Source organism: Coptis chinensis, chromosome 2 (assembly GCF_015680905.1).
Source record: "Coptis chinensis isolate HL-2020 chromosome 2, ASM1568090v1, whole genome shotgun sequence".
In the NCBI taxonomy this organism is placed as follows: Eukaryota; Viridiplantae; Streptophyta; class Magnoliopsida; order Ranunculales; family Ranunculaceae; genus Coptis; species Coptis chinensis.
Window position 1 is genome coordinate 2,924,340 of NC_141457.1, and position 11,630 is coordinate 2,935,969.

Here is an 11,630-nt window from a genome sequence, read left to right on the forward strand (position 1 = left end):
TTGTAAATGACTCCTACTTAGAGGAAGTCAACACCATCCTTGAGTCCACACCAATTGTAGACCCTTCGGTTGCTCCACATATTGAGTATGAAGACTTGCTACCTAAGCAAGTATTAATTATGCAAAATGAAGACCCCGACGAAACATCTATTGATTTTCCTTCCACCCCAGTGCTTAAACCTATTCCCCCAGAATTAAAATATATTCAACTTGATCCGGATGGTAGTCATCCGGTAATTATATCTTCTCTGTTATCTAAGAATGAAGAGACACGTTTACTCCGGGTGGTTAGGGAACATCGGTCTGCGATTGGTTGGTCCCTAGCCGACATTAAGGGAATTGACCCTAATATTTGCACTCATCGTATCCATTTGGAGGATAACGCGAAGACTTCTCGCGAACCTCAGCGTCGCTTGAACCCTGCCATGAAAGAGGTGGTTAGGGAAGAAGTCTTACGCTTTACTCGATGCGGTATCATATACCCAATCTCTCGATAGCGAATGGGTAAGCCCCATTCATGTAGTTCCTAAGAAATCGGGAGTTACCATGGTTCAGAACGGAAAGGGTGACTATGTTGTCACACAAGGTCCTATGAAATGGAGTATCTGTATTGATTACAGACGTTTAAATGCTATGACACTAAAGGATCACTTTCCTTTACCTTTTATAGATCAAATGCTCGAACGCCTAGCTGGTCATGCTTTTTATTGTTTTCGGATGGCTACTCGGGCTATTTTCAGATTATTATTGATATTGATGACCAAGAAAAAGACTACCTTCACATGTCCCTTTGGAACGTATGCCTATAAACGAATGCCTTTTGGCCTTTTAATGCTCCCGGTACCTTCCGGTGGTATGCTTCATATATTTAGTGACATGGTAGAGCTTTATGGAAGTTTTCATGGATGATTTTTCTATCTATGGAGACTCCTTCACGAGAATGTTTGTCTAGCCTGCCTAAGGTTTTGACACGTGTGAAGAAAAGAGCCTCGCTTTTTAAACCGGGAAAAGTGTCATTTCATGGTGAAAAAGGGCATAGTACTAGGTCACATCATTATCTAGTGATGGCATCAAGTAGATAAAGCCAAACTAGATAAGATAGCTTAACCCTACCTAAAACCACGGACTGTCCGTGATATTAGAGCCTTTCTAGGCCATGCAGGTTTTATAGGCGGTTTATTAAAGACTTCTCGAAAATAGCTAGGCCCTTAACTAATCTGCTTTTGAAAGATGCAATCTTTGATTTTAATTTTAACTGTACGCAGGCTTTTGAAACTTTAAAAGCCGCCCTAACCTCTGCACCAATTATACAACCTCCGGATTGGTCTAAACCTTTCGAACTCATGTGTGATGCTAGTGACTATGCAGTTGGTGCAGTCTTGGGACAAAAACTAGATAATAAGTCCACTGTTATTTATTATGCTAGTAAAACCTTAAACAATGCTCAACGGAATTATTCAACTACAGAAAAAGAATTCTTAGCTGTCATTTATGTTTTAGATAAGTTTCGTCCTTATTTGGTTGGTTCTAAAACTTTAGTTTACACGGACCATACAAAATTTTAAGTACCTTCTTGCAAAGAAGGATGCTAAGCAGAGATTAATCCGTTGGATCCTTCTCTTGCAAGAGTTCACATTAGAAATAAAAAAGAAAAGAGGGTCGAAAACGAAGTTGCCGACCACTTATCTAGACTCACAAACGACGATCGAGTGATTCCGAGTCCATACGGACTCTTTTCCCCGATGAGCATCTCAGATGCGATTTTTTCAAAGACCATGGTATCGACATTGTAAATTATTTAGCGGCTGATGTTATGCCTTATAATTGGTCAAGAAATGAACGAAGAAGTTCTTGGCCGAGTTAAGTTATACTACTTTGGGATGAGCCAAACCTTTTAAGTATTGTGCGGATCGATTATTCGTCGTTGTATTCCCCATTGGGAATATAATGAAGTTCTATCGTTCTGCCATGACAAAGAGTGTGGTGGCCATTTTAGTGGGATGAAAACAACAGCTAAAGTGCTTCAATGTGGATTTTATTGGCCTACCCTTTTTAAGGATGCCCAAGTGCATTGCAAGATATGTATAGATTTGCCAACAACTTGGGCTTAATCACGGCGTAATATGATGCCATTAAATCCAATCTTGATAGTAGAAATTTTTGACGTTTGGGGCATTGATTTCATGGGTCCTTTCCCGGTTTCCCACGGTTTCATTTATATTCTAGTTGCCGTGGATTACGTGTCTAAATGGATAGAGGCCCTAGCTTGCCGTAGCAATGACCATAAGACCGTTGTATTTTTATTAAAGAATATATTTTTCGGCTGTCGATTTGGCATTCCTAAAGCCATCATTAGTGATGGTGGAACACATTTTGCAATAGAGTTGTTGCATCCCTAGTGAAAAAGTATGGAGTTACACACAAAGTAGCAACTCCTTATCATCCACAAACTAATGGACAAGTAGAAGTTTCTAATAGGAAATCAAAAAGATTTTAGAAACAACGTAAAACCCCGATAGGAAAGACTGGTCAAAGCGCCTATCGGATGCCTTATGATGTATAAAACTGCCTTCAAAACTCCTATAGGTATGTCTCCCTTTAGACTTGTATTTGGGAAACCATGTCATTTGCCCGTTGAATTAGAGCACCGCGGCTCTCGTGGGCTATAAAAAGCCTTAACTTCAATATTGATGAGGCAGGGTGTCAAACGAAGTTGCAATTGAATGAGCTTGAAGAAATCCGTAGCGATTCTTACGATCTCGCCGAAGGATTATAAAGCTAACATGAAAGCGGTTCATGATAAGGAAATCTTACGCGAAAGAGTTTGTGGTCGGTCAAAAGGTCTTGCTTTACAACTCCCGTCTACATATTTTCCCAGGAAAACTAAAAACCCGTTGGTCTAGCCCTTTTCTGGTTACTGAAGTCACCCCTTACGGGGCAATCACCTTGGTAAATCTAAATGACAACAGTACCTTTCAAGTTAATGGTCAACGGTTAAAACATTTTCACTTAACTTCGTCCCCCCGATGTAGAGGAAGTCCTTTTACAGGACCCTGTCTATGAAGATTGACCTTTGTCATTAGTGTACTTCCTTTCACTTCCATATAGTGGTAAGTGCACCATTTAGGTAACCGGGCCCTCCCTATGGAGTGTGTGGCTGTAAGTACCGGATCCTAAGTCCACGGTTAACATAATTCACGTTTTCCACTTTTGCATGTTTTCTCGGTTTTTGAGTCATGTTCCTCTATGGGGTGAATTATGTATTTATTGTTTTTCGTTTTTCTTATAATAAACTAATAAAAAAAATAAAAATAATAATAATAATAATAAATTCTTAATCATAGAAATAGGAATCCAACAAGTCTTGCGAATCTGACTTTAAACGACCCGCGTTAGAACAAATTTTGTGTTTAAAATATTTGTTTGGGGGTGGGCAATCGGTCTTTCCATCTGGATTGCTCGAACTTTCTATTTGTGTTGCTTAGGCCCATTACTTGTATTTCAGTTGGGTTGATGTAATCTAAACTTAGATTTCCTTCGTTCGCATAAGTTACGTCACACACGCACTTCGAGGCGTTTTTCCACCCTCTTATACGTCACCCATGGTTGGAATTGAGTGTTTTATGGATCATTGGATTGGAAATTCTCTACTGATCATTTCCATAACTTATTCGCCAAGATCGGGCCAGTAATGAAGCGGCAAATTCAATTTGAAATTGCGTGAAAACTCGGAAAATTTCGGAATTCAAATTGGGCTTGGGCCCAAACTGGACGCACGTCTGTGCGTCTCCTTCCTTCCCAAAACGCACACTTCTTTCCTTTTCAACCCCCGTTACCGGGTTACCAAGGTTTAAAACAAACCTTAAACAAAAAAAAAAAAAAAAAGAGAGAAAAGAAACCTAACTACACCCACGCCAAAAAATTCAAATCCAACTAAAATCTTCTCCAAACCATTACCACCACCAAGCTAACTCCGAAAAACAGCCACCAATTCAAGTAATCACCGCCACCACCGTTGTTTTTAGTAGTTTTTTTTTTAAACTTCGCCTCCCCACGGTCTACAAAACCATTAGTTGTCTCAGAAACTTCAATGGCGCTACGACGAAGAATTTTGCCGGAGCACGCGTTTGCTTCCGACAGCTTCGCGCCATTTTACGACGCGGAGATGATTAGGAGGCATTGGAACGGACTGTGGTACTCGACTGAGGAGTTCTATCACTATGATTTGGTAGAATAGTTTTATAAGAAGCGAGAATTGAGGGGATAGGATTTTCATAAAGGTAGCAGAACGAGGAGGAGGAAGTAACGGAGACGGTTGTTGGTCGAACTGTTAGGAATTACGCTTTGAAAGCAACACGGTAGCGATAATTCAGGAATCCCAAAGATACCGGAGTTCCCGCTTTGATGAAGGATACCGTCGTGGAGGGTGAATACAATCCGACATCTCATCGTCCGCCAATCGACCTCGAGAACCAATCAACCGGGCCAGAGCTCGGTGGATTGGTAGGAACGCCCTCGGGAAAGACAAAGTCGTTGATATCGCCCGCAATGTCCGCGACGTTCTCTGGATTTTACAAACAAATAAGTATAATTTCTGCATCCTCGATTTAATGTTTAGTGTGATTCGAGGAGTGGGGAAGAGCTTGGCGCCTCTTCCCGTATTGATCACTAAGATCATGCTCTCCTTTAGAGCTGTCGCAAGATCTGCTCCTATTAAGATCAAATTGCATTCTAATGCAAGTATCTATATGGATTGCATCCAAGAGACTTGGCCGTTGTCTGAAGAAAAAATGGTTGAGTCGGAGGATGAAAGGGAAGATATGACATGTCTGGATGACGATGCATTAGATAAATGTAGTTCTAATTTAGAACGCATGCAAGTATTGCAAACTGCCTTGCGTTGCGTTTATGGTATTTGTGAAAATATCCGAGATAGACAGATTGTAGTTCAAAAGAAGCAAACGAACCTTCAGACGAGATTTGAAATGCTCGAAGGGGTTCAGGACGATATCTTGTCTAACATGGAGACTATCCACCAGCATCAACAAGCCCAGTATGCAGTAATCAGGACTGAGATGGAAGCACAGCGCTTGTTCCGAATAGAGATGCTACGACGCATGCCACCCGTGGAGGACTCTGTTTCAGCCGAGTCCCGACAGCATGAGCGTCGTCGCCGGCGACGATGGTTCAAGCCAATCTCCATCTCAGGGTCCATCTTCATCACATAACTAGGTGTTCACCATCAGTTGTGTTCGCTGTTATTTCATTGTTTTGATTGTTTTATTAGTTGGATTTTAATTAAGTAGTTAAATTTAAATATTAATGTGTTTGTTTTATGTTGTTTGGATTTAAATTTTATTTTTAATATAATTGGTTAATTTCGAGTACTGCTTGTTTTTATCATTAATCCCACCTTCCCGACTTGTTTGGGGGTGGTAATATTTATACCGAGCATAATTCGTTATATGATCATCTGCGGTAAAGTTGTCTTGGAGGAAATGTTGAGAATTTGGCCGATATCGGCATATCTATGATTTGTGTGGTGGTAGCATGAAATCTAGGAGAGTTTAGAAGTTACTATTCTAAATCCAGTATAAAAGATACCAGGATTTTTAGAAAATCAAGAAGATGGGTTGTTTCCGTTTTCGGGTTTGGAATCTTTCTATTTTCGGAAATTGCCTTTAAACAATTTGGCAACTTGTCGATTCGTTTTAGAAGCACAGAACCTATTTAAAACCCCTTCATTCTACACTAACAAACCACACTACACCCCACCATCATCCCTCACCTTTCACTCCAAGTTTTTCCTTCTTTTTCCTCCAAACTTTCGTTTTCAAAGATTCTACGAGCCGCTGCTGCGCTTCGTCGAGCGCTTACGCGCCTCTATATACTTCTAGAAAGTTTACTCAGAGTGCGACCCGCGCCCTGCTAACTCGCGCCCAAACACTGTTATTGCAAAAACCCACGAGCGCGACCGCGCCCTGCCTTCTGTGAACGCGGAAAATTCAAATTTTCAGAGGATCATTCCAGGATTTTTTTTTTTTTTTTTGGAACTGTTCAAAGAGTAGTTGAGATGACATCTCCTATAGTCATACCTGAACAGTCTTTCGAAGATGTGTTGGACACCGAGACCTATGGACATTGGTTTCAACACAGGATCCTGCAGTTAGGATGGCGTCATCTACTAGTAAGTGATGACGATTCATATTCACCACACTTATCTTTTATTTCTACGACCACGTTAAATTCTATTGTAATCGGGATGGAGAACAAGAATTCTCCGTCAGAGTCGATGACCACGACACATCAATTCAATAAAAATGTGGTCGCTTTAGTTTCGTGGATTACCAATACCGATCCCCGTTCACACATGGGCATATATGACCGATAATGCATACCTTTATGATTATACATATTTCCATGAGTATTATGGGGAGGCGATTTCGAGTAATGGACCGTGGGCTTATATAGCATTGCCCTTGGTAGCCTTTCCCTAAACGTAGGCACCACCATGTTATTCATCCCGATGAATATTTTGGGGAATGGCGGTTCATTTCTCGCAAACGAGATTGCAGGTGACATTTTCCTCGCTTTAGGCGAGGGGGACGTCGCCGATATGACATTCCCCGAAGTTTTAGTCGCTAGTCTTAAGAGAGCCCAAAGCTTGAGGCGTAAGTATCTTCTTATGCCTGTTTTAGTAAGCCGCATCACGCGAAGTTGTTTAATTGATTCGTGAAAAATTCACAGATTGAAAAAGGGTTGAAGTCATGAGACCCACCAATTGGGTGGTTCGGCTCATTCGCGAATAATGACTTGGCGGGATGGCAGGTGCAACCTCATTTGGTCGCCTGTACATCCCATCGGACATAATAACACTTAACAGGTTAGCATTAGTAGATGATAAATGGCGGCAAGCTTGGCAAGTTATAATGGATTTGGCAGGGATCGCGAAGGAACCTCATCTCTTTAAGGAGGAGGAGGATGCTTAAGCGGGAGATAAGGTAAGTTTTTAGTTTTGTTATTGTCTGCTTATGTCCCAAGCAAATTTAATTCTGTTAACCCTATAAAGGGTGGAACTCTTATAGAGTTGCGTCAGTATTTTAATTTCCTATATTAGTATGTTCTAACCTTGTTTTGCAGATGTCCCAGAATTTCACGCGTTTCCATGGTATTTTTCTACCCTCTTTATTTAAATGCTTTGAGGACAAAACATGTTTCTTGTTTGGGGGGGGGGGGCATAGAAACACGTGTAATTAAGGCATCTGTTAGGATATAGACATGTATAATATGCATTTGTTTTCAAGTTAAAAATTTTCAAAAACATAAATAAATAAGTTTATGCTATACACTTAGGAATATTGGTATTGTTTTCTTTCTCTATGCTCTTAACAATCTAGAAGTCTCAATGAGCATTTTTGCATCGTAATAATTGTTAGAAACTTAGGTTAATATGTAGGTAATAATATTTGCATCTATCTATAAATATATTACATGAGTATCTATGATTGTTAGCAGTAAGTTTCTGAAAGCTAGGCTAGAGTACTTATTCTACAAATCCTGTGAGAATATAGCCTAAAGCCTTATATGAGCGAAACATTTGAGAAATGACACAAGGGAGAAGTAAAATCCGGATAGAGAAATCACAATTCCACTTGATTGATCACTATGCCATATCCTAAGCGAGAATTTAGGCCTCTTTGGATCGATATAGCCAGAAATTCAAACCTATGAATTATTTTTCGCTAGTCGCCCCTCTGAGCCTTTCTTTAGCCTTTCATAACCCACAAATCATTTACCCTGTTACAAAAACAAAACAAAATAAAAATAAAATCAACCTACCCAATCTAGAATAAGTCTGAGAATAGAATGAGGAAGAAAGAAGAAGAGAAAAACAGGTGTAAACAAAGTTAGTTAATTGCTTCAGGAAATAAAGAAAAGAAGTTTCCATCCAAAGAAAATAAAAATAAAAATAGAAATAAAATAAAAACTCCGAAAAAATAGAATAAAAGGAGTTAAAAGCCAAAGAAAAAGAAAAAAAAATATGGCTAAGGATGGAAACAAAGTGTAGAAGCAAAAGTAAATAACAAGGTTTTCTCTAAGTTACATAATATGAAGACTCTACTATCTCAGACTTGTCCTTTTGAATATCCATTTCTTTCCTTCTTAAACCATCTCCTAATCCCCGCAACACCTAATAAAGACCTCTAGCTAAATTAGGAATAGGTTAGTGTGATAGTAAGTGGCAGATGTGTTTGATCGACTCCGGCTTCCTTGTTGTCATTGAGATTGTAAGGTAAAGTGCCCCCCGCATTACACCGGAGTAAATGAAACTTGAGAGGAAAAATCGAGTGGTTTTCGTCTTGACATTTATGTGAGGACCTACTTAAAGACGCTATTCCGAGTTTTCAGAAACGAACATGCTAGGCATTTCATAGTATTACTCATAGTATTTATATTCGTATCATAAATGATTGATTATTATGCATACATTAGCTTAGGTTTTTTACTTGGTTATTCTTATTCATTTGCTAGTGAGATATATAGATAGTTGGGACATAAATGAGGAAACAATCGTTTTATTTCTTAGTCATTGTAGTATAGTTGAAGTTTGTGAGTACCTTCACTGGAAAACTCTCACGAGGGTTATAACTCGCCCACTAGGGAATTCCTAGTGGTTTAAGCGCCTTGTTGCGATATGGTCAATGCAATCGCGACTCAAATAAACGAGTAGTTAGAACTCATTTTTTGTTCACTTATTCTAATTTCTCATCTTTGCTTGAGGACAAGCAAAATGCTGTTTGGGGGTGGTTTGATAAGAGCCCAAAACTGTAGTTTTAACCCTGTAACAGGCATACTTTTAGACCAATTATGTGAGTAATAATTAAGAGTTAACACTGATTACGTGTTTTTATGTATTTCAGGTTTCAAAGTCTATTATGTGCAGAAATGTGTCACTTTAGCGAGATAAAGGAGCTAAGGTCAGTTAATAAGGAGTTCCGTGATTAAAGGCCAAGATTCAAGAAGACAAAGCCTTTCTAAAGCCCGGTCAAAAGCTGAAAAGTCGACACGGGCTAAAAACAAAGACACAAGTCGTGAGAACTTAGAGGGCGTCGTATCTTTGGACTCAGACCTCGGAATGGGGCCTACCTTATGTCAAAACGACCGGCTCGGAAAGAGATTTCCAATGGTCTAAGCCTTGATCCAATAAGAGGAGCATAAATGGACGAAAAGTCTATTGAAGCCAACTGCAGCTGAAGAGGCCTTTTTGGACTGAAAGAATTGGGTTTTGGGCCTGATTCTCTGGCCCAAAACATGGATCCAAGCCCATGCACGATTTTTGGATCTGGACATATAAAAACAAAAGCTTAGCTCTTTGTTAATGGTAGCTAGTTAGACCTAAAACCATATAGATAATTCTAGATCTAGTTTTCAGTAGATTAATTAAGTTTTAGTTCCATTTTCAATTCTTGTTTTAGATTAAGTCTTTGAATCATTGTTCTTGATTGATTAGATAAATAAAATAGTTATTTTGTCAATTTCGATTTTTTGTCATCTCAATTTATAGATCTAGTTTTAATTCTTGTTGATTATCATTTCGTAGTTTAAGTAGATTGAAACATTGTTAGTTAATTTAGTTAAGTTAGAATTTTAATATGATGAGTAGTTATAATTCAATGGGAAATGATGGTTTGATGACTCAAGGCTAAAACCTCCATTAGAGGGGTTGATGAAGCCTTGATGAAAACTTAGTGGTATAGTGTAGAAACATTGTAGAATCTATTCCACTCTAGAAGGTTGTGATTCGCCATGAGAATGGGTGGATGACCTCACATGCTAGTTAGTATTCGGTAGAAATGCCATGAACACTAGGGATTAGAACTCGAATTTCTTGCCGTAAGAACGTAAGAATCGAGATACAAGAATCTATGCTAGGTTATTAAGTTGGATTCGAGGTGGATTCAATTCCCCTCTATTCCTTTATCTAGATTCAAAACAATCATATTTCCATAGCATTAAGTAGTTAAATTCAACATAATCAATTTCATATAGGTATCGTAGTATAACACCCTTCAGAAAAAAAGCTCTCATTAGACTTAAGACCGACAAATTAGACTATAAAACATTCCATGCTAGAGAACTAGGAGTGGAACGAATTTGTTACTCCACTTTATTTCGATAGAATTGAGAGTAGAAATCTTTGATAAAATATAGGCACATAAGAAAGTTTTAGTTTACTTACATTTTGAGTTCATCGTTCATTTCGTAGATAAACTTATTCATTTTATGTTTTATCACACATCATCATTTAATGGACACATCATCACTTAACTGACGGACACATCATCATTTAACGGACATATCATCACTTAACTGATGGATGCTAACAGGTTGCTATTTTTGTGAAATCGGTCATAGTACATTGATACGTTTGTTAAAAAAATTGTATGTTGATACAAGTGTTAAGAGGACCTAAGTACGTTGCATATTTTTGTAATTAATCCATTCAGATTCCCTACACTTACTATTATATATTTCTGTTTTAATTTTTTTAATATTTTATGGTTTTGATTTATGGAAAAGTAAAAATATGAGGAAGAAATAAAAGACAAACTCACTCCATAGAGAAACATTACTCAAACAATGAGAAAAAGTGCAAGATAAGAATATGTGATTTACATGAAACGTGGACTAAGGATCTGACACTTACAACCACACACTCTAAAAGAAGGGTCCAGTTACCTAAATGGTGCACTCCAATGAGATATGAATGGAATGGAGTACACCGAAAAATAAGATGAGTCTTTTATAGTCAGATACTCTAGACTTTAACTAAAACATGTATTAACATACATCTTACTATGTATCAACAACTAAAAGAGTTGTGAGTCTTTCAATAAACAACAAACATAGTATGCACCCCCAAACAGAATCAAGCACCAAGATTCTCTATGACGTAGCTTAGTGGAATAAGAGCAAAAGGTAATTGACCTAAAGCCTAACCGAGCGTGTAGCTTCTTCTTCTTGGAACGAACCCAAGTAGATGATAAGTGCTCAAAAAGTGCAATTTAACCCTCGATTATGTCTCTTGTTTAGCCATCTTAGTGGACTAATAATGTTTGTAAGTTATGTTTTATGATTTTACAGGTGAAAAAGAGAGTTTTGTGGAATATTAGAGAAAAAGAGGTAAAACGGAGCAATACGGAGCATTAAGGATCACATGGGAAGCCCGTGGACAATCATAGAGAAGGCCAAGGAATTGAAGCTATTAAAGATGCGTCTTGGACCTATTTTAAAGCCTATTTGGAAGCCCAAGGAAAAAGAATTCGTTGCTTGGACCAAAGCCCGCAAAAGAAGATAGAAGGATAGAGCAAAAAAGGGAAAATAAACTTCCGCATCTGGGATGCATGGATCGTGCGTCCAGACGCAATGCTCACATCTGGGACGCAAGGATCGTGCGTCCAGACGCATGAACTGACACTGTAGCCACTTCCTTCTCAGTTTTGGAGATGAAGTTGGACTCTGAAAGAAGTTGATTTGTATTAGGAAACAAATGGCAGTTTGGAATGCTTCTATAACTCATTGTATAACTCCTATAAATAGAAGATCTAAGTGCCTCATGTAACTCACGA